General features: G+C 40.3%; 1 protein-coding gene across 2 annotated transcripts in view; it reads right to left on the bottom strand.

The window, feature by feature from the left end:
- The window catches only part of KCNN2 (potassium calcium-activated channel subfamily N member 2), a 111610-nt gene that overhangs the window by 40859 nt on the left and 44986 nt on the right, over nucleotides 1–25765 (bottom strand). The window lies entirely within an intron of this gene.

Genomic DNA, 25765 nt, shown 5'->3' on the forward strand with positions numbered 1-25765 from the left:
GAAAGGGACAATGTAATGCCGGGATCCCAGCTTTTGAAAATGTTTTTAATGGCAATTATGTCTAATATTTTATGTAGTTCATGTATGACAAATAAAAATAGTAGCATGTATAGGAAAAATGAGTACAAGAGCTATATGAAATGTAGTACTGTCAGTGGATGTCATATTCTTTACATATCTCCATTGTTCCTTACTGACAAGTAAACTTTAAACGACTGCCAGTAAATTTAGTAACAGTTGCCAGCCTCGTTCTTATGGCAGTAGAAAAATGAGATATGTATTAAAATACAAAACTAGAAAACAAAGTGGAGTTGCCACTAATAACTACAGAATAGAATAACAGAAGTATTCAAAATAACAATCAAAATACTCCTTAATTTATTGAATCTGAGAAATAAAAGTACATATAAAAATATATAAAAACTATGTTAAAAATAACATATACCCTATACATGATCAAGAAATAAGGTGGGATATCCTCTGGTCTACAAACTTTTCAAGCATTCTCTGAAAACACACCTCTTCGGACAAGCTAATAATATTCCTCAACCACCCTCTTAACCTCACTACCTTACCCTATTACCCGTTACACAATTTCACAGAAGACAACTACCCCCTGACCAACATTGTTGTGTGACAAGATCATTTACCTTATGAGTCACTTTTACCTTCACAGCCTGGCTGGGCCGAAATGCAAAATGTAGATTTAGACTTTGCCTCATGTGTCAAACTCCCATTGTCCCATAGATTGTAAGCTTGCGAGCAGGGACCTCTCACCTCTTTGTCTGTTTTACCCAGTCTGTTTAGTAGTTTACTATGTTTGTCCCCAATTGTAAAGCGCTACGGAATATGTTGGCGCTATATAAATAAATGATGATGATGATGATATACACAAATTTGATAATACAACAAGAAACACATAACATTACAGTATATATTAAACCAGCAGATGAGAACAATATGAAACAAATTGAATAAAATGCTCAATAAAAACAATAGCAATAACAATCTATAATGACTCCAATCACTAAGCAGTGTTGTATGCAGAATGGTAATACAGAACCAATAGGTCCCTTTAGTATACTGATTTGTAATTTAACAGTTGAAGAATAAATGGCACTGTTCTTTAAGGTGTTTCCAACTCATAAAACAGCAATTGGCCCTTGCTGCAATTTACATGGAAAGAACCTCCATTGTAGACCTTCATCAGTGTTAGAAATATATCTTGAAATGCAGACCATCATAATCAACAGATAGGAACAGATTCAATGAAGAGCGAAGTCGCTTAGGAACCTGTACCGGCAAGTATGCAACAGAAATCTTCACTCATTAACACAGTCTAATATGTTAATTTGCAAGGAGCTGGGGATGGGCAGATGGCATTTAAGTAATTGGTCCCCCTGTACCCCAGGCGGTCACTCCCTCAGTGCCGTAACTAGACATTTTAGTGCCCTGGGCGAGACAGGACACCAGCGCCCCCATCTAAATGGGAGTGACATTTGCCAAGTGGGTGTGGCCAACCTAATGTGGGGGTGTGGCTAGCACTTTACTGAAAGAATTCTGTTACATGTCTGCGGACCCCAAACATGAGCACAAAAGCACGGAGGAGAAGAAGAAGCTCCTCTGTAAGGTGAGGTACAAGGGGTCTCACAGGCGACCACCGCCTCATTCACCTCCAGCTATTATCTGCTGTCAGTATCACTGATTTATATCTCTTCACTGGGGAAATGTCAGATAATATGTAAACTTGTCTTATCCATCCCTGATATTAGTTATTGCTCCCACTACCTGAACTTTTAGTTTATTTTCACTCTGAATGTATTTAATTTGTCCCTCATTCCATTCTTTGCTGTATATATTTGGTTTGTTTCTCCCTGCCTCCTTTAAATTATATTATTCCTTTTCATCTGTGTGCTTGTTTAGACCTGTGCATGAAAAATCAATTTACAACATAAAGGGGTATATAATGTCACCATCTGTCATACCACTTCAGAAGTGATGTAGTCCTGGCTGTAATTTTTTCTCCACTAATTTATTTTTTCCAATTGTTTAACATGTGTATAACTTGTCTTGCGATTAGTGGGGAGTGAGACAGAGAGAGAGAGAGAGAGAGAGAGAGAGAGAGAGGGAGAGGGAGAGAGAGAGAGAGAGGGAAAGGGAGAGAGAGAGAGATTCTTCAGCCTTTTACTTCCGCAGTGGAACGCAAGTTTACGTTCCAAATGCCGAGCTTTCTGTCAGTGGAACGTGAAAGTTAAGGGCTGAATGTACAGAGCCAGGTAGCGGGAGGCTGCTGCGCCCCCTTCGGCTTGCGCCCTGGGCAACACCCCCGCCTGTGCCTGCCTACTTACGGATCGTTATAACCCACCACTGCTGGGACTCCAAGGCAGGCTTTCCTGGGTACTATGTACCCCCTTGGTACCACTGCCAGCGAGTGCTGTAGGAGGGCTTTACTAACAGATAATGCTATTATGTGAAAAGATATGGCTGTATTACAGAATTCACAGTTTTACAACATGGAAACAGCGGTATTATTAGTGTTACAAATGTATTAGTTTAACACAAATACAAATGTTGAGTAGTAGAAATGTATTAACATATTCCAAAATAAGATAAATTAGTAAAGCATGGGTTAGAGGTACTCCTTGACAATTGTCCTAATTTTGTATTGCATACCTCAAAGTCTTTGAATTAAAATTTTTAAAAAATGCATCAACTGTCACATGCCATAGACATTATATAGATATATGCACATTTTATCTACACTATAGAGGAGATATATTTATTAAACATGGGATTTTATTTTCTCATTTAAACAATTTAATTATATCTTTTTGATACTGCAATGTAAACATTTTTTACTGCAGGTGCTTACTTTATTCTATTGTAGAGTACATTTCTTTATCTTTTTAACTTTTTCATTAAATTCTTTATGTTATATGTTTAACTCTAGTCGGCCTCATAGAATTATGCAAAAAATGGTATTTACTTGATATGTTAAATGGTGACTGGGCATCCAGGAGCACAATTTCCATATTTATTTTTTATGTAATTACCAGGAACATTCCATCTTTTTTATTCAGACATTTAATTCTGATGCTGTTATGAACAATTGAGATTGAAAGACAAGAAATGGTAGAGGTGATTTTGTGCTGTCTATTAGAGGTGAACTCAAGCATAGGGACCAACATTTTAATAGGAAAGTAGCCAACATTTTAAATGCCCTAACATTTACTAGCATTGCTCAAATGTGGAAATCAGAACTAAAACCATGGTAACATTTGCTTTCACAGTCTAAGGTGCACTAGACCAATAGAAGCTAATTGCCTATTGGTTAATAAGGTTTTAGTTCAGATTGAGACCTCTGAACAGTGTTTGAGATTAACCTTCTGTGTGTTTGAGAGAGTATTTTTCATGCCGATTTCCTCAACTAGGTACATTGTATTACATATTTTTTTGTCATTTGTAAAAAAATTATTTCTAATGCAAACACACCATTAATATATTGAGATAATGTACCTCCCTACAATAAATTATAAGGATATTATAGGCCACTTAGGAGTTAAGTAACTTCTAATATAGCACATTGATACACAAACATGTATATGGAAAAATCCACTCAAGCAGACAGAGACACACACTCACACATTGATGCAGACATACAGATAAACACGTTATATAGTTTTTATACCCTTTTATTTGTATTTACTTTTCGTTATTATTAGAATTATTATTATTTATTTATAAAATGCCTACATATTATGCTGTACTGTACATTTAGGGGATCATAACACAAATTACATACAATGCCATTCGGTTTACATTTTGCCTTACAATCTAAAAAGTGCAGGGAACACTTGATATATAAGGCAATAGAATAACAATTGCAGCTAGTGCTGGGCAAAGTGTGTGTGATTACTGTAGGCAGAAGCATTACCAGCCACCAATATTAAAGCTGGCATTTTTGCACAACTACCAGTGGTGGAATAGTGAGAGACACAGGGCCGTCTTTTCGACTGGGCATGATGGGCAGGTGCCGGAGGCCCCGCAGGCAAGGGGACCCAAGGCAGGACTCTCAATGAAAATCAAAAATCCTGTAAAAATACAAAACAAAAAAAACCTTACCTTTTGTGGTCATCTGACCGTTCAGGTCAGGTGGCGATCCGACTCTCTCCCTGGACCCCACTTCCGTGCTGCGCTCACAGTGAATGTTGGGCGTGATGACGCCATCACGCCGGACATTCACTGTGAGCACAGCACGGAGGAGTGCAGAACGGAGAACAGCGACAGCGATTCAGCGAGAACTCAGAAAAAAGTAGAGAAGGGGATCGGACTCAGAGAACAAGGCGATTGAAAGGTAAGTTAAGGTAGATTTGATTCTCTAGTTGAAGGGATGCTGAGTGAACACATGTAAAAAAAAAAGTGATATATATATATATATATATATATACAGCGTCGGACTGGCCTGCCGGGAAGCCGGACTATCCACCGGTAGGCCCCGACGCTAATAAGCCATGCCCCCACCTCAAGCCAGCTGCAGAGAGCCCAAACGCGACAGCGTTATATTTTTTATCTTTTACACAACAGCACGAGTACGCGGCTGTGCCTCTTAGCAAAAACCGGAAGTTCGGCTTTTGACACGCAGGCTTGCATACCAATGGGGAGGAAGTATCCGAGAAGTTTTACAAACTGAGGCTGGCGGTGCACCGCCGTTGAAAAAAGGGAGTCTTCGGTGCCAGTCTCATTACATTTAATTTGCCAGACGAATCAACATCACGTCCGCTGACCACTTACCACAACAAGACCACGCACAAGATCCGGAGCACCAACCATAACGGTAGTTTGGAGCGCACTCACTACCGCTTGAAGGTAATAGCATATGATTGTTACCCTCATAACATTACCAGATCCATACGATTGTCACATCTGTATGATTTCTCTACACAACACTACTCTGAAGACTGTCTTGCCTGCACAATTAAAGCTCTCAAAGAAGAGGAGTTGAAGACTTCAGAGACATTATTTCTGCTTATATCTGCTCATTTCTGCAAATTTTTACATATTTCTGCACAATCACTCATTTGCCCCCTACCCACAGGCACGGTCTCTCACACCACTACCCTCTGTTTCTCAATATCAGCCGACTGTGTAACATTACACCATTTACCATCAACCACTAGTTCCTAATACAGTTACTAGCGCACACTTTATGCACCACCCCGTGTCAATATACCATCCATGAAACACCCCCAATCTCCGATTCTAACTAGAAACTACCCCTTCCACTCTTTATATACACACTGCATTCTTTATGTACTACACTAAGGTGCTAGCTGTCCTTTGTGAGCTGACCACTCCCCCTCTAGTGTCTGCTCCTGCCTCGTTGATGGCTGGCCACACCCCTAGCGTTGCAGTCCCCCGGTGGGCCCTTCATGCCCCAGTCCGACACTGTATATGCACACATACACATGTATAATATATATATATATATATATATATATATATATATATATATATATATATATGTTTATTTATATATGAAATCATTTTTTTAAACACACACACACATATATATATATATATATATATATATATATGTGTGTGTGTGTGTAAAAAAAAATGATTTCATATATAAATATATATATATATATATATATATATATATATATATATATATATATATATATATATATATATATATTATATATATATATATATATATATATATCAGTGGCTGGAATAGGGGGAGATATTGCAGCTATCAGTGTCTGGAATGAGGAGACATAGTGCAGCTACCGGTGACTGGTATGAGGAGAGACAGGGCAGCTACTGGTGGCTGGAATGAGGAGAGACAGTGCAGCTACCGGTGGCTGGAATGAGGAGAGACAGTGCAGTTACCGGTAGCTGGAATGAGGAGAGAAAGTGCAGCTATCAGTGCATGGAATAAGGGGAGACAGTACAGCTATCAGTGGCTGGAAAGAGGAGAGACAGTGCAGCTATCAGTGACTGGAATGAGGAGAGACAGAGCAGTTATCAGTGGATGGAATGAGGAGAGACAGTGCAGCTATCAGTAACTGGAATGAGGAGAGACAGTGTAGCTATCAGTGACTGGAATGAGGAGAGACAGAGCAGTTATCAGTGCATGGAATAAGGGGAAACAGTACAGCTATCAGTGGCTGGAATAGGAGAGACAGTGGAGCTATCAGTGACTTGATTGAGGAGAGACAGTGCAGCTATCAGTGACTGGAATGAGGAGAGAGAGTTCAGCTACCGGTGACTGGAATGAGGAGAGACAGGCCAGCTACTGGTGGCTGGAATGAGGAGAGACAGTGCAGCTACCGGTGGCTGGAATGAGGAGAGACAGTGCAGTTACCGGTAGCTGGAATGAGGAGAGACAGTGCAGTTACCGGTAGCTGGAATGAGGAGAGAAAGTGCAGCTATCAGTGCATGGAATAAGGGGAAACAGTACAGCCATCAGTGGCTGGAATAGGAGAGACAGTGGAGCTATCAGTGACTTGATTGAGGAGAGACAGTGCAGCTACCAGTGACTGGATTGAGGAGATACAGTGCAGCTACCGGTGACTGGATTGAGGAGAGACAGTGTATGTACCATTGACTGAAATTAGGAGAGATAGTGCAGCTATCAGTGACTGAAATGAGGAGATATAGTGTAGCTACCGATGACTGGAGTGAGGATAGTGCAGCTACTGGTGACTGAAATGAGGAGAGACAGTGCAGCTACCAGTAACTGGAATGAGGAGAGAGGTGGATGCTGGGTATAGTAAGTTGAAAAAATGCAATTTTCAAATGGGTTTTAGTACACATTGTTATGGTCATGGTGCTTCATATTATGGAAATAGAGTGTTGTCCAGATACCACCATGCAATAATGTACCGTATCTGTACTATGTCTATTTGTATATGCCCTCCCTAATACATACTTACCAACTTTTCTCCCCCACCCCACCCCAGAAGATCCCGAAGGGCAGGTGAAGCATGAGGAGAAAGGGGGCTGGACCAAAACGAAAGCCGTTAGTCATGTCATGGAGGCTTCCTAGTGAAGTGGGCAGGATGCGGGTGAATAACCTGCTCTCCTGGGAGTCCAGGAGACCTATTTGGAATTCAGGAGTCTCCCAGACATTCTGGGAGTGTGGAGAAGAATGCCCTAATATAATATAACCCTAAGACATATTTCAGTAGCCTGTTGAGAAGCAGGAAACCCTGAAAGATGTTGTGTCATCCATTGTGAAACCACAAAAATCCTAATGGATGGGATTGTGTGGCTTCCAAATGATTATCTTTTATGCCAATGTATAAAAATACAATATTAAAACCAATAAAATATTAATACATAAAAAAAATAAGTGCTATCACAAGAGACAGAGAGAAGAAATGCAGATAGCTATGGAATCATTTATTAAGTAATATATATGCTACCCACTTGAAATGAAATCCATTATGTTGCATCCATAGCAACAGTAAGCTGAAGTACATTCTGTTTTCTGTTTTACAGTTTGTTTACATTTTCCTCCCCATCCAAGTATCATATGATGTTTATAATTATATTTGATTCTTCTATTAGTATACAAGAAAGGTGTGGAACAGCAAAATTGTAATGATACTCTGGGTATTTTTTCCTGAAAGTTGCAATACCGCATATGTGAAAAGGGTATGTTTTCTCAGCACATATAAACAAGTTATGCATGGCACAAGTTCTGCAATGTTAACATATTTGGCTCACACAGACACACAAGATAATAGTAACTTGCCAGGAAATTGGAAGTATCTGTAGATATTGGCACAGCTCTATCTGGAGGCGCAGAGTCCAACGCGCCTCTGGTCTTCCCCAGGGATCCCTGCAAGGAAATTTGGATTTATCTACAAGAGACATGCAGGTTGCTGTTCTCCAGGAGTGCAATCAGTGAGATAGAGAAGTAAACGTATAGTCAGGGAAGCCGAGGTCAAGCCGTGCAGTCTGCACAGTACACAAGGAAAATACAACAGAGTAGTCAGACAGGCAGCTGTCAAATACCAGAGAGGACTTGCAGAGTCAGGAACTGTGGAGTCAGACCTAAGGTAGCTTAGCAACACAAATGCCTGGAGCAGAATAGACCTAATACTCTGACACCCTAATGGTGCCAGAGTCATCCTTAAATAGCGCTGGAAGAGGAGTGATTACCGGTGGCAGTGACTTCAGCTGCCGCCGCTGGGTCTTGGGGTAGCGTCCCGTTGCCTAGCAACAGGAAGCGCATTTGCAGAATTAGCCGCCGGGCTTGGTGCACCTGGTTTCTAGGCAACCAGACGTGACTTCCGTTGGCAGATAATGTGCCCATCCCTGTATGGACGGAAGAGCACAGGCATGGCACATGGCAAATTATCCTTGGTTTGAGACCAAATGCGAGAAAAATCCTGAATTAATGAATCTGCAGCCTGAACTGAAGAACTTGAGTTGGAAAAGAAAACAGGAAGGATGGGGTGGGTGCCAAAAACCACATAGAAGGGGGAGGAACCAGAAGACTCATGAATGTGGTTGTTATAGAAAAACTCGGCCCAGGGAAGAAGATAGCTCCAATTATCTTGATTTTCAGAGAAGAAACAACATAAAAAATTCTCAACATCCTGATTCACCCATTCCATTTAACCACTAGTTTGCGGGTGGTATCCTGAGGAGAATTTCAAGTCTAGATCCATATTCCTGCAAAAGGCCTTCCAAAAACGAGAGACAAACTGGATTCCATGGTCTGATATAGTTTCTTGAGGACAGCCATGGAGTCTAAAGCCAGACCAAGCAAGGGAACAAATGGGCCATCTTTAAAAAAAGGTCTATGACCACAGAGATAGTGTTGTATCCAGCACTGGATGGAAAGTCTTTGATAAAATCTATTAAAAATGCTGGTCCACGGGTGATCAGAAATCGGAAGAGAATGGAAAAGGCCAAAGGATTATGCAAGCCGAGACAAATTTGCAAACATCAAGGCGGATAGTGGGCCACCAATAACACTGGACCAAGAGGGTGTAGGTTTTTTTGAATCCAGCATGTCCGGTCAGTTTAGAAGAATGAGCCCAACGTAAAACCTTGAGTCGCCGGTGAGGTTCTGAGTATGAACACCCTGAAAAAGGCGTCTTGCAAGAGCTCTTAGTCATGGCCATAATTCGAGCAGGATTGATAATGGATTGAGGCTAGGGAGAAAGAAGTGAGTTTGAGTTATCAAAAGAGTGTGATAAGGCATCAGCCAGGAAATTCTTAGAACCTGGTCAATAAGCGAGGATAAGGTTGAAATGACCAAAGAAGGATGCCCAATGTGCCTGACGAGGGTTCAACACTGAGCCTCTTGGAAAAAAATAAGGTTTTTATGATCAGTGTAGACGGTCAAGGGGTGGATGGCTTCCTCGAGGAGATGAAGCCACTCTTCTAAGGCGGATTTGACGGCCAACTGCTCATTATTTCCAATGCCTTTGTTTCTCTTGATAGGGGAGAATTTTTAGAGAAGAATCTGCTAAGCAAATGCCCTCCTGTAGGAGACTTCTGAAAAAGGACAGCTCCAATTCCAATGGAGGAGGCGTCCACCTCTAAGAAGAACGGATCCTGCTGGTTGGGTTGGGAAAGCACCAGGAGAGAAGAGAAGGCCTTTTTTAAGATATTGAAGGCAGCCACAGCCTCAGGAGGCCAAACATTAGGATTTGCGGATTTCTGGGTGAGGGCAGTGATGAGAGCAACAATGGAGAAGAAGCGCTTGCTGAACTGTCTATAATAATTTGCGAACCCCACGAACCTTTGGATAGTCTTCAGCCCTTGCGGTAAGGGCCAATTAGCAACCTTTGCAAGATCCATTTGCAGCCTGGACCCAGATACCAAATAACCAAAAAAAAAGGAACTTAGGACAATTCAAAAACACATTTTTCCAATTTGTAGAAAAGGCGATGCTGGAGAAGTAAGTACCTCTTTGACGTGGCCCCAATGAGATGGTAAATCCGGGGAGAAGATTAAAATATCATCAAGATACACCACCACCATGGACACGTATAGAAGATCTCTGAAGATCTCATTCACAAAGTATTGAAACACTGCTGGGGCGTTACACAATCCAAAGGGCGTGACTAAATACTCATAATGCCCATCTCGCGTGTTGAACGCGGTTTTCTATTCACCTCCTTCCCCAATGCGGATTAAATTATAAGCACCGCAGAAATTCAGTTTGGAAAAAATCTGGGACCCACTGAGAATATCGAAGAATTCTGAAATGAGAGGGAGAGAATAATAGTTCTTGACAGTGATGTTATTTAAGGGGCGATAATGCATGGGCGCAAAGAGCCATCGTTCTTCTTTACAAAAAAGAACCCTGCCTTAGCAGGAGAGGAGAATTTCCGGAAGAACCCACATTCCACATTGTGTGTTTTCAAAAATGTATTGTGACATTGCTTGGGTTTCAGGAAGAGAGAGAGGGTAAATTCGACCTCTAAAAATTTGTTTACTGGGAAGCAAGTCAATAGCACAGTCCCAGGGACAATGAGGAGGTAAAGTCTTGGTCAAGTCAGCCTTCCTAAATACGTCTTGAAAAGACAAATAGGCGGGAGGTACCACAGGCTCAAGGGTGAGGATGTGGCAGGAGGTGTGAGAAGATAGCGGAAGCGCAGAGATGATTCACTGCTTGCGACACGGAGGCCCCGAATAGGTAACTTGAGCCAAATTCCAATCGAGTGGGGAAGAATGGATGCGTAACTAAGGTAACCCTAAAATTAGAGAGTTGATGGACCTAGCAAAACCAGAAACTGGATCCACTCTTGGGGCCTGATTCATTAAGGATCTTCTTAAATGAAGAGGATTCTTATTTCAGTCTCCTGGACAAAAACCATGTTACATTGCAAGGGTTGCAAATGAGTGTTCTGTTTTGCACATAAGTTAAATACTGCCTGTTTTTTCATGTAGCACACACATATCAACTTTAAATTTCAGTGTACAAATAAGCTAACAAGAATTTGTGTGCTACATGAAAAAACAGGCAGTATTTAACTTATGTGCAAAACAGAACACTCATTTGCACCCCTTGCAATGTAACATGGTTTTGTCCATGAAACTGAAATAAGAATCCTCTTCATTTAAGATCCTTAATGAATCAGGCCCTTGGTGCAGAACTCCCACGACAGCCAAATGGGGGAGGTGATGCTGGTAATGGAATCATTTGTGACACAATTACCATCCACAGCTGTAAGGGAAAGCGGCTGTGGCAAGGGCTGACTAAGGATATGGAGTTGCATGGCAAGAGCAGAAGAGATGAAATTTACGGGGAGCCAGTGTCCACGAAAGCCAAAGTCTCAAAAAGGCCACTAGGGGCATCCAACTTGACGGCTATCAGGAAATCGGAATTAGGAGTAGAGCAGGGAGTTGGTGATGTTGCTCCTAATATGTCCTCCCTTATACTAGGAGTGACTGATTCCCAGTCTCTTAGGAAAAGAGTTGAGGAGATGACCCGATTCTCCGCATTAGCAGTAGAGATTTTGTTTGAAGAGCTTCTCACACTCCTCAGGAGTCAGGCGGGAGCGTCCAATCTGCATGGGCTCGTCTGGAGATGGTACTGGATACTGAAAACGAGGTGCAAGGCGGGGTGCAAATCTCATAGAAGAGGACCTTTCCTGGGTACGTTACGTATAACAGAGGTCGACTCTAATTCAGAGAGAGATCAAAGAATCCTAGTGCGCTGGAAGCTCCCTAGAGACAAGTTTGTCTAATCCGGTCTGCGAGGCCCTGCCAGAAGGTGGCGATAAGTTATTACACTTAAGTTCAGATGCCAGGGTACAGAATTGTACCGCATACTGCCCAACTGGCAGAGGTCCTTGCCGCAGAGTGAGAAGACTGGAGGCAGCAGAGGAGACACGGCCTGGCTCATCAAATATTTTACGAAAGGTCTTGATGAAAGCTGCAGAATTCTAGAGAAGAGGATCGTCTTGTTCCCAAAGTGGGGAAGGCCAGGTGGGAGTTTGCCCACTAAGCAGGAAAATCATGAATGCTTTGGTGGGCTCCAAGGGAAAAGCACCAGGATTGCACTCAAAATGAATGGTGCACTGGTTTAAAAATCCTCAGCATATTTTCTGGCCACCATCGTATTTCTCTGGTGCAGGGATACGAAGGCTGGAGTCAGCCGGAGTAGTAGTGCAGACATTGTAGTAGTTGGGCCTGCTCGGTCTCCTGTTGGTCCGCCCAGCGAGCAAGACAGAGTAGAAGATCGCAGGTGGAGGGTTCCCCTGTACCATCCGATGACATGGCCAGAGTATACTTTCAGGAACCTGGAACTCCCTACTGATATTGGCACAGCCCTATCTGGAGGAACGGAGTCTAATGCGCCTCTGGTCTTCACCAGGGACCCCCACAACTGAGTTTGGGTTTAGCTGCAAGAGAAGCGCATTTGCAATTCTCCAGGAGGGCAATCAGCGAGATAGCTAGAAGTAAACGGATAGTCAGGGAAGCCGGTGTCAATCCATGCAGTCTGCGCAATACACGAGGAGGATCCAAAGGAGTAGTCAGACAGGAAGGAGTCAAATACCAGAGAGGACTTGCAGAGCCAAAGGGGTAATCCAGAAGAAGTGTCAGAACTTGCTGAGGCAGGAACCGTGGAGTCAAACCAAAGGTAGCTTAGCAGGATAAATGCTTGGAGCAGGATCAACCTTAAATAGTGCTGGTAGAAGAGTGATTACTGGCGGCAGCTGTCTAGTAATGGGATGCTCATTTGCAGGAGGAGCCTCCCGGTGTCCGGGCTTGGTGCGTCCGGTTGCTAGACAAACAGACGCGACTTCTGTGGGCAGAGAAGGCGTCTGTCCCTGTGCGTATGAAGAGCACAGGGATGGCACCTGACAAACTACAGTGCCAGGGTCACATTTAGACACTGGGTCCTTGGTAGCTTTTAGAATATATGTAAAATAATAGACGCTATTGAGTAAATGATAGATTAATTATATGTATTTTTACTTGTATAGAATATTTGTAAACAAGTGTTTACATTGAAGCTTTAAGTACAATATAGTATATGTTAACTATCACCAGGGTATGTACCATACCTTTAAACAAAATACATACTAACTAAAATGCACTATACAAAATTTGTGTATGATGTGTAATCTACTTTATTTTGTAAAATAGGTTACTAAAACATAGTTGGCTCAAAAGGTTTATTCATTTGCACCAAATGGCTAGTCTGTTTATATAACAAATGCAAAAATACTGGTAAATTTATTAGAATGTAATAATAGATTTGATATTACAGTGTTAAAGAAACATCTATATGGATGCACTGACCAGTCATATGAGCACAGCATGGATTTTCCTGGAACTTTGAGAACTTTGCTCATGGAGACAATACATATGTTTTAAGCATCCCTCAGTGTCTTACAACCCTTGTTGTTGTAATCATGGCATTTATCTAATAACAGCCCTGTACCATCACATGTGTGGAAATATTGAAGTTTTTAATAATGTGCTGCAGCAAAGCTAACCAGTACTTTATGTCTAGCTATAAACAGCCAGTGCTTTATTTACCACATGAGCAAACTAGGATTGTGTGCAGCTCAGCACAGAAAAGGGTTTATGTACATTTTAAAAGATATATTACTTTTAATAATCATTTTTAGTATTTCACTTTTTTACCAAACACTCATTTTTATTTTTTACCAATTTTCTGCATGTGGGATATACAATTGCTAATTAAGGAACATTCACAATCCCTAGAGCAGCACTAACTATATAGCACTGGATGCATCTCAGTGTTCTGTGGATGTTGGAAAGGCAGATAATGCTTGTACAGTAAATACAGTACAGTAAAGTAAATCCTGTTGTATCAAACCAATGCTTACATTACATAGAAAGCACTAATAATAATAAAAAAAATCACACTGTAAAATCAGTAACTAGAAACAAAAACATGGATAGGGATAAACACACTCAGAATTTAAAATTATATGGCTTGATGAGGCTATTGATCTAAAGTCATGTTGTGTTTCAAAAAAGATGATAAAAAGAGATAAACTCTTAGGGCCTGAGTCATTGAGGATAGTAAGGCAAAAAAAAAATGCATTATCACCTGCCTGTACAAACCAAGTTACAATGCAAGGGGTGTAAGTTAGTTTATTATTTTTAGAGATGCTCGGGCTCGGTTTTCTGAAAACCGAACCCACCCGAACTTGGGGGATCCGAGTAGGCTCACGAGCCGGCTCGGTACTTTAGCGCGTCATCGGATTTGAATCGATGCAAAATGTTATTGTTGCGTTGTTGGATCTCGCGGGTTTAGGATTCCATAAGTACCTCCCTCCCCAGGAGATCCAGCTCTATTGCTCACACAGAAACCGGGGTAGCAGTGTTCTTGTCATTCTCCAGTCTCCGGTGACATTGCTCAGTGTCATTGCTCACATAGAAACATGGGTAGCAGTGTTCTTGTCACTTTCCAGTCTCCAGTGCCATCGCTCAGTGCCATTGATCATACAGAAACAGGAGGGGTAGCAGTGTTCTTGTCACTTGACAAAAAATTTACTGGAAATAACTGGAAATTAATGTTATTGAGGTTAATAATAATGTAGGAACAAAATAAGAGCCAAATTATGTGATTATGTGATTGAGCATGATCAATAAATGCAAAGTTACAAACGATACGGAAGAAATATAGCAAATATTGAGAAATACAAACTGCATGTAGAGCAATAGAAGGCTACAATGCAGATTGCCATCAATATAAAAGACAGGAACATTATCAAGAAAATCAATTTAAATAAGGACAGTAGACAAAAACTTATAAAATAAACACTTATGATATAATAATAATTTGTAAAAAGCTAAATACATACAAATGTGGTTTATTTTCAATAATGTTCAGTATTTACTGTCCATTGTTTTGTTTCTAAGATATATTTTGCATATCCCTTCTAATTTCACTGTTTAATCAATCTGTTTTTCTCACACATACAAACTTTGTTGGTTTACAGAAGAAATATCTTTGTCCACTGTGCTTCTGTTTTTAAAATTCTCTGGGGTCCTTCATGTCTGATGTGTTTTTTATGTCTTATTATGCTTTAAAAGTCATCTTAGACAGAGAATCCCTTGTTACTGCTTTTGCATGTCATTACAGAATCTTAGGAATACTTTCTATAATGCTGAATGAGGATTGATTAAGCCGTACTGAAATGTCACATCAACAGTTACCATGAGGATATGTCTGAAATGAGGTTATAGGAGATATGGGTCTACATTAATTCAGTAAATAACAAAAGCATGAAAAACAAGGCTCATACCTCTATCTTTGCACAAGTGCTCCTAGTTTTATGGTGAAGTGCATGTATTTGCAGGCCAATATGGCAGTGTGGAATTCATGTACTGTGCCGCAGTGATCCAACGTGGTGGGACTAAAAGCAGCTGGTGCGTGAGGAGGGAGCAGGCAGAACTTTTGTGACAGACAGCACTGGGCTCCTGGGTATTTCCTGTATGTTGGGCTGGATACAGTGGCCCTCCTAGGAGGGTCATCTGTTTACTGTGACCCAAGACTCCCTGAAACGGAGAGTTCTTCTATCATGTCTAATGTTAGTCAGTGAATCAAGTGATTTAGTGTAATATTCCAGAGTAAAGCCACATCTACATAAGCATATAATCTGCCTGCATTTGCATATATCAAGCAAGTTTTTGCACAACGCACATTGCATTCATATATTTTCTCAATCCTTGTCTAAAGATACAATGCATGAATAGGATAAGCATAGGATAAGCGTAGGATAACGCTTATGGCTCACAGCCCTGTCCAAGGCTCAGATCTGTGACCTCCATGTACCAAAACTATGGATATCCACCAATATACTACATTAATTGAATTTCCTGAGCCATATTACGGGTCATCAGCCACATTAGGTTTCTTTTACAAACCACAAAGTAGTGCTTTGTAAGTGACAGATGCAGTGGACCAAATGCTCAATATCACCAACACACATTGCAGGATGTGTGGCCAGCACTAGCCTTCTTTTGCAGAAAAGATGCATCACTGTTGGAACTATCCAATGTAGTGAAATGTCAGGTGATAATATAATTGCTGCCACATTCTGTCACATCTTGAAGAATTTATAGCTCTATTTTGATACTGTCTTATTCACTGGATACATTATGGAATTACTCACAGCCTGAATAGAGAATCTATTGGAGAGTTCATTACTGAAATAGAGGGTTCATAATCTGCTTCACATAGATCTTTCAGGACTGGGTCGGTTAAGAATTAATTGTCCTGATAAGAACATATCTACTATATCCCGCTACATTCCGTATTGGGCCTGATAAAAGCTGCAGGTTATCTGGCAGTCCTACTCTCATCTGAATGTGTATGGTTCTTCTTTGTAAGATTTCTACAGCCCTAGGATACTGATACACTAACGGTAACCAAAGGAGAAATACTTAAGCTAATAAGCGACACTGAATATATTTATATGGAGTGAACTCTGTTAGCTGTTTAAACAGTTCGAATGGTTTTTTATAAATATTTGCATTTATAAGTCAGTGCACTCTGGGCAATAAAATGATTAAATGGATTCTTATCTAATCATATTTTTAATTGATGTGACATGAATAGTGCATTGTTTAACTATTTATTATTAAATCAATGAATGTCTGCTTATACGGTTTGAACAGTAATTGATATTAACCTTGTATTTTTTTTAAACTTGTGACCCCCTGTCCCGGTGTGCAGTGTGAGTTGCACAGTTTAGGCAGTGCACCTCTCTCTCCAGCCCTGGCTAGCTCATGGACATGCAGGCTATTTTTTACAAAGTCTCTTTGAAGATGTAGGGACATAGGTCATGTACCTTTGGGGTGCAGTGCAGTGTTATGAGTGCAGTTTTCATAACTCCACAGAGAAAATTGTGTTGGGGTTCACTTCTATTTCCCACCCTTCTCTGGCTCCTAGCAGCCATCTTGGAACACTGTTCCTCTCTATTACTCAAGCAGTGGGTGACATTTGACCAGCGGGGTTGCCTTCTTCCTTTTCGTCCAGCATTAAGTTCCGATGGAAGTGGTATCTCTCACACCGACAGTCTGACTCTCTTTACTCCCCCCAATCCTCAAAGAAGGGCAATATACAGACATCAATGTAGGCATGACATCTCATGCTGGGCAACTTCTCACTTCCCATTCAGTTGGGTTAAGCAGCACTAGTCCCAGCACCCGGCACACCGCTGTTCGCAGTTCTGAACAGAACTTTGGTGCTTCTGTTAATTGTACTCCACATATCTGGTGGACTGCCTGCCGGTTTACACAGTCCTTTCATGGCACACATGCCTAGAACCTACTCTACAACAACTTGTGTCACTTCCCCCTTATCATCCTTGGGGGTATATTTACTAAACTGCGGGTTTGAAAAAGTGGAGATGTTGCCTATAGCAACCAATCAGATTCTAGTTATTATTTATTTAGTGCATTCTACAAAATGACAGCTAGAATCTAATTGGTTGCTATAGGCAACATCTCCACTTTTTCAAACCCGCAGTTTAGTAAATATACCCCTTGGTCTCTGTTGGGTACCTAGAGATGGTCAGACATGGTGCCCCAAGGGTGTTGCTCGGGCTGGATGCACTGTACTCATACCCTGTGTCTTGTACTAGCTCCATCATGATGTGCTCGAGCCCCACGTGGGTACCATTTTGTAACCCCCTGTCCCGGTGTGCAGTGTGAGGAGTACAGGTTACACAGTGCACCTCCTTCTCCAGCCCTGGCTAGCTCATGGGCATGGGTGTAAATTACCAGGGAGTCCCTGCACATGCAGGTCGTTTACTACAAAGTCTCTTTCAAGATGGTGGGACCCAGGTGATGCAATTGGTGGTACAGTGCAATCAGATGTTTAAATAATTTGGGAGCCAGACAATCTCTATATGGCAAAATATAACATCTTTATTTACACTCCTCTTCACTTCAGCACATTCTTAAACTGTAGCAGTGATAAGTAAATATAAACAATTCCTATATACATCTCCTGTCTGGATCTATTCAACTGCCTCTAACCACCATTACTCTCCTCACAGCTTCCATCTGTCACTTCAGTCACTTCCAAGTGCTGTTTTCTTCATTAGACCCTGGTCACAATCCTTGTCTTCAATTTCATGTCTCTCTGACAGACTTCCCACTTACTTCCCTACATCTAACCAGCCTCTCACTCTCCTCCTGTCTCTTCTCACTCCAGCATGGGGGTCCTACCCCTCTTCCAACATACTATGCTTCATGGCGGCTATCAAACTTCTCCACTGTTGGTTTCAATGGGGTACCCCCTGGTGGTGGGGAGCCTCCTATAGACATGTCTCTCAGGACTGAAATAAATAATAGTGTCCTCCAGACATGAGCTGCACACCACCTTCACTAGCCAAGGACCTTGGACCACCCTCCTACCACCTGGGTCGTGGCTTGCAAGATGTCTTCCCCCAACTGCCAACTGTCACACTCCCTCTCCACACAGGTTCTGATCCTCCCATACCAGCCGTGTTGCTAAGCAACCCTCCTACGGTGTGTTCTAGGGGTCCCAGTGTCAAGCCACACACTCAGCCACTGGGAGGTGTCAACAACAACAGCAGAGAGGGTGTTACAAACATACTTTTAATTCTCATTTTATTATGGTTAGATTGTCATCAGGCTGAGTTGTAAAATTATTAATGTATTATAGTATTTAGTTAGCTATAACTGTAGAAACAGTCTTTTTATGAATTCATATTTCAATAGACATTTATATTTTTGCTCCAAAATACTGCCCAGTTTACTTTTTTTTATTGCCTAAATTAAGCAGGAGAGTGATGTTTTTACATTCTGGTTAGTGCACATAAAAAAAGCTCTTTTACACTAGAGTGCAACTGGATGGTGTGTAATAACTATCTGTAAAATATAGCATGGGTCCCAATCTTGGCCAGCTCTGTTGGTGCAATAATGTAAATGTTTTTGCAGAGTGAAAATACTCATGAGCCCAGCCACAAAGCCCAGTCCCTAATGATGCAACCTCTCAACCCTTAATTTTATTTTAATAATCTTTTTGCTGAAAGTGAAATCTTGTTTGTGCATTGTTCTGCCAAACTAAGCACACCTTTACTCTGTACCTTGCACAGAACGCCCTCGTTCTGCCCATCTGTACCCATCAGCCAAAGCAATCTTTTACTGCTGCACAAACTACTTAGGCAAAACAGTCCTAATTTGAAGGGTCTGTCCACTGTCCTGATGGTCATCACCTTTGTCCAAGTAGTTGAAATGTTGGGTCGTATGTCCTTTTCACTGCTGCTCTACAATGTAAGGGAGTATATGGAGGAGGATAGGTAAGGGATGGCCTAATGCTTCAGAAGACCTAGACTTGCCATACCTCCATTGTGACATGGCCACGGGCTATGGCCTGATTGGGTGATTATACCTCTGTGGAGGTATAATGTTGCTCGCTAAACCCATGCATTTGAGTGAAAATCTAGGTACATCATCACAAATCAAGGAGTATGATATCACTGTGCCACGGCCATTTTGTACATTGTAAATGAGGGCCTCTTAAGGCCTAAAGTTCTGTCATTGTATGAGAAAATTAACATGAATGTCTTGGAATGTTATTGTTAGCACTTTCTTTTTTTCTGCATTCTATTTAGCTGTGGTTGGTTTCCTCTTTCCACTAGCATTAAATTTATGAAAGTCATTCCTTACAAAGACAAGGAAATCACATTTAATGCTTGTACAGGCTATTAACTTTAATATCCGCAGCATAACTTCCCTATTAAGCACATAAATCATTCATATATTTTCTTTCTCAGCAAAATTTCAACAAATCTAATACCTGTATTTTTGCCATAGTTGTGAACTATGGAGTAGAGACTAGATAGTGAAGGAGAAAAAAACTACAACGTAGCAACTGATGTGACAAGATGTGTCCAATATTGGACATCAAACATAAAACATATGTAATGTAATATCATAATAATGGCAATCGTTATACTTTATTTACATCTTTGTGATTCAGGAATCACATATAATAATTTATCAAGAAACTAATAAAAGTGGAGGGGGAAGTCGCAATATAAAAAACACTGCTGTAGTCTAGGATGTGCTCCTGGGCACATGGGTGGGTATTTTGGTACATAAAACATCTCTTATTTTTGCTCGTACCTCTATGAGTACCCTAACCAGGGGCGCACGCAGGATTGTCAGGGGGGATGGGAGTTTCCCCCCTTACCAAAAAAAAACAACTCCAAAACAAGCGAGAGAGCTGCTGTGCATGCGCCCGCGCATGCGCAGCACCTCCGTTTCGGCAGCACTGTACAGCAGCCGCGGCGCTGTCAAAGAAGCGTCCGCGGCTGCTGTATAGTACAGTGCCGCTATGGTGGGCACTTAGTTAGCAGAGGGGGGGGGTTCTGGAGACCCAGAAACCCCCCTTGCGTGCGCCACTGTTAACACTTAATTGACTCTGCCCCTGTATTTCAATACACTTGAACATCTGTAAGATGAGATGGAACCACCTCTTTGGAGTTGAGCTAATTTGCATTATGGACACACCGAAGTCAAACAGAAACTTCTTGGTAACTGGTAGCATAAGTAGTACTAACAATATAATAAGTCAATTTTTTAATTTTACAATAAATTACAGGTGTTAAAAACATCCACAATATTATTTATTTGGCTTCAGAGAGTATTTCCCAATGTGCATCAAAAAATGTATATGGCTAGCCTCAATGTCTTGTGCAATGAAATGTATTTGGTAAGAGCATCGAGAAGACCGGAAAGCATGATCTGCACAGAACATGCCATAGGCAGCATCTATAGACACAACATAACAAGGGATAGAGAGAGACTTCAATCTGTCTTTTCTATAAGAGGAGCTGTGAAAACATTGCCACGCTAAAGCAACTTTATAAGCCGAGACTAAACATCTCCAGGGGCTCTTGTCACTGAACTCATTTTACAAGTCATTTTTCATTAAGGGAAAAAGTTTATTATGTAATTATGTAATTATATTTAATGATAAACAATGAACACTGGAAATTCTGTGTAAAATATATATGTATATTCTGTAGAACATGGCAGAAAGGTAGTCTGCACCATTGAGGAAAGTACATTTTTCATCTATCCACTGTGATGGCAGATATTTAGTGGCCTCAACTAATACTCAGCCTATCGAATCACTTAGAACTAATGACATCACAGAGGCACAAAATACTTCATGTCTTAATATTGTCACTTGTTCCTACTAGTAAGCAGATATGCTGCATTCTCATGAAAATTGTTCATCCCACAACTGTGTGTAGGTGATGGATTCTTAAATCAGGTCTCTCTCCTATTGTCTGACTGGCAATTCTATTATGGTTTGGTACTGGCTGTGAAATACAAATGTTGTCTACATATAAGAATACCTCACAGAAGGAGATGTAGATGTGTTGATCAATAAGACGATATTGCATTTTATAATGAATGATAGTTTTTTCCTCCCATTCAAGGTTGAATTTTTGAGAAGCTAACAAAGGTCTTGACATTTTTTTAAACTTAAAATTTTGTTTACTTATTAAGCAAATATTTTAGTGATATGATTCCTTGAAATTTGCTATCATTTAAAATATTTGGTAAGCCAAAAAAAAATAAAAAAAAATAATATAAATTGGAGATGGTTGATGCTGATTTTGAAGTTGAATGTGACGGATTTATATTATTATTATTATTATTATTATTACTATTCATATTGATTATTCATAAAGAAGGAAGTGAACCCTTTGAGATGTTTGAGAGTAACAGACTTGTCAATGATCATGATGCAGGAAATTGTTACTAAACTACTGCTAAAGACAAAATAAACTCGGAAACAGCAAACATTGGCACCCTGCACAGAGGGACAAATATCTCTCTAACAGCAAGCAAAACAAGACTCTGGGACGTCACAAACGTTAAGTTTGTGAAGTAAGATGCTTTAGAGGCACCTTACTTGACTAAGACACATTAAAAAGTAGGTAAAAGCTATAATGTATGCAAATTATCTAATTTAAGTAACATCTCTTTCTTGACCATTTTTTAAGGTGTTTAGTAAGGCACTGCCCTTACTTAACAGCCAGTAGTCATACGAAGAACTGATTATATAAGAAGCGTTCTATTAAGCAATCAATTCTGCTGATTGTGTAGAATTATTTAAGCAATATCATACTCCTGGAATGTTCAGGAGACTCACGAATTCTGGGTAAGTTTCCCGGACTCCTGGGAGAGTAGGGCAGTCTCCCACATCTGCCCACTGCCCAGCCAAAGAAACTTAGTGTATCAGAAGAAAGACACATCATACTTACTTGCTTTCGAAATCGGAAGATGTCCAGCGGTGCCATCAACTCAGAGCTGGAGAAACCAGGGGGACCCAGGTAAGAATTGCGGCCAAAAAGCCATACCATGCACGAAAATATAGGAACTGGGGTTAGGAAAAATGGCAGCAGGAGCTCTGGACTGAATTTGGATTAATTGCTGTAACAGAAGATTATTTGTTTGTACAATAATGAGGGTCTGCAGGCAACAATGAAGCATCGTGGAGGTTCTTTGCAAGTTTAGGGCTGCATTTCAGCAATTGGAGTTAAGGATTTGGTCAGGATTAATGATGTCCTCAATGGTGAGAAATGCATGCAGGTAATTAACCATCATGCAATACCATTTAGCACCGTAGATGTAGAAAATATGTTATTGTGAAAAAGGTGGGCCCTAGCTTTTTGGCTGAGGTTGTCAGTTACAGAAGGTAATCAGACCTAATGGCTCTTTTTTCTTCTCATATTGTCAGTAACAGGTATAAACAGCACCAGGTAGTGACAGCATGTCACTGATTTATAATCTAAACCTTATTGCAGATAATGAGCTGAGACTGCTGATCAGCGCTATGATGCTGCATTTGATTGCAGATTCTGCATTCATACTGCCCACTCTGAACAGAAAGCCATGTGGAGGAATCAACACCTGACTGAAGGTGATATTCCCTTGTGTAGTGTGTGTAGTTGTACTTATGTTATTAGATATTTACTAATTCAGCTTCCAGGTAACTGGATTTATTCTTTAAACATTTGCCTTATTGTAATCTAATGGATGCATTTGTTGCCATCCATCAAAGTATTATTGTTTATACAGTGTAGGCAACTTTTTAAATGGTTAAATAAAATATAAAATGAAGGCACTGTGCTCAGTTCAGCAGAATCTCATTCATAAAGTGACTGTACCCCACTTGCCATTACTCAAATTTGTTTTAAAGTGTTGTAGCCTCAGGACACAAACGTACGGCATTTAGAAACACTTCAGTTAAATCTGAGACATTCTGTCTGGTATGCAGTATGTAGTCATAGTGAATAATTCACCTGCTGAGCATGGTTTAAGATCCTCACATCTTTTAAACTGGCCTCATTATTACAAAGGTAATTAGTTCTGGTAAGGACACTATAGTGAAGAAGATGTAATAAGATGGGGCATTGGTGCATAATAAAATACTGAGATTTTATTCTGCCTCAAGCTTGCAAAATGCGTTAATTGCTGTGTTGATGGATTACAATCAAATCAGTTGAAAAATAAATGAAAATAAAACCACATATGCAGAGCAAACACACACACACACACATATTTACAGAAAAAAATACAGAACTTTTCTTTTGTGCACATATATAGAAAAGCCAAGAGACATGTTTTATCTGTTAGAGTGTTAACCAGAGCATGCAGAATATCATCCACAATAAAAAGAGTACACAAATGACCTCAGGCAACAAACCTTGCTTCATTAGCTAAATTCAACTTGAACAAGATATTGGCTTTTTATGTCAGAAGAATGAAGTGCTTACACATTAAAATAAATACATTGGTCTTTAGGTTTTAAAGCATTCGTCACTGGAGTTTTTGTTTTTCATTTTATTAAGTTTTAAGAACGTTACTTATACTGATCAGATCATCTTCTTAAAGGAAATGCTCAACCCTTAGAAAAGTCAAATTACACCACTCAGTTAACAAAGGCCTCAAATCCTTAGATGCTCCCTGAGCCACTCTCGCTCCTCTTGTGTCAGGTTAGCCTTCATCCACATAGAATGTAAGCAGGACCCTCCCTACCATTTGTTTTTATGTCTGCTATTACTTTGTCTACCTTGTATGTCCCTGTTTTATGTATGTCAAGTTTTCCCTACTTTTCGGCACTGCAGAGCACTGTGGTGCCTTACAAATTTACGATAATAATAACTTAATTTCACAGGAACTATCATTTTTCTAACTGAAAGTTATTATCAAATGCTTACACTTTTTAAAATATAGGAGCCAATCAACTACTATTTCTTCAAATTCATTTCTACAGCTTCCTTTGTTAGTATTGATGCCCTTAGACTCTGTTGCACCCTATGAACATGAAGGTAGACTGCCCTTCTTTCCTACTTCACTGTGATTGGCTGTTTCCTAAATGAACTCTAAAAGAGCATATTATGACAAAGAAATGAAGGGGGTGTATAAACGTCTATGGCGCTGCTGCTGGCGTGGGCAGCTAGCTAGTGGAGAATTTAAGAAGGAGAACACACCACTGGTTCCAGCTGTTCAAAATGTAACTAAGTGTTGATGTATTAGGGAGAGGTCATCTCCTTCAAACTATTCCTGATACACAGATTAGCTTGTAATTGTAGATAAATGTGCTTGTGCTCCCAATATAGAGCAAGTGCAAAAAGAAATAGCTGAAGCCAAACACATAAATAACCCTTCCTATACCTTTATCTGACATGCCAGTTTAAAAGTACATATATCATCTTGCCATGATAATTAGATTTTGCAATGTTCACAGTATAAATTTCATAGACATGGCAACATGCTTTTTCTTCTGCAGCTTTTGCCAAATACAATTTCTTAAGTTGAATCACTGTGTATATATCCTTTTTATATATGTTCTAAAAAGAGGAGCTCCATGGATCATTTATATTATTAGTATTATTATTATTTTATATTATTCGTATTATTATTATTTGTAATATGCTATTTTATGACTTTATTGTTTTAATAACACTGAATAAAACCTCTGTAGAGAATATAAATTCCTTGGCGCGATACTCTGGCTTTCTTTGTGCAATTCTTTCCACTTCAGTCATTGCACAGGAAGGCAGTAAGTTCTATTTTTGTAGGTCATGCTAGATGAATACTTGGATGAACACAAATGACCCTGGAGGGTACTGTTTGCATCTATACAATTTGAAGAGTGACAGTAGTACATTTAGCTTGATGGAATGAAGAGAAATAGAGTAGTTTACATTACAATACTTCAAGTTAAATGTGGATGTGAAACTTCTTTTGATAGTGAACAGAAACTTAATGCAAATAGTTACATATCTAAACTGTTCAAGACTACAACATATACTTAATAATAGTATACAGTAGCATACAGAGTAGACACTAGATCTCCGGCATCTCCTCAAGTACAAAACACACCCCATACCTTCAAACAGTCCCTATTTTTGGCGGGACTGTCCCTATTTACAAACCCCAATGAGGCCATGTCCTTGTGATAATGTGGGTTTAATTGGGGCAGATATGGGCATGACTTGGATGGATAGGAAGGCATTTTTTGTGTCCCGAGTTTGCATTTTGAAATGACTTTTGTTGCCCCAAATCCTGACAGCGTGTGCATGCATGAGACAATTGCATGCCAAGTGCTTATGAATGGCTGGGCATCTTCATCATCAGCAGCCCCCAGTCCTTTGCCCTTCCCTAAACACACCACTTCAATGCTGTACACACCTGCTACTGGTACAAGCAGCATTTAAACAGCACCCATCAGCGGAAAATA

This window comes from Mixophyes fleayi, chromosome 1 (assembly GCF_038048845.1).
Source record: "Mixophyes fleayi isolate aMixFle1 chromosome 1, aMixFle1.hap1, whole genome shotgun sequence".
NCBI lineage: Eukaryota > Metazoa > Chordata > Amphibia > Anura > Limnodynastidae > Mixophyes > Mixophyes fleayi.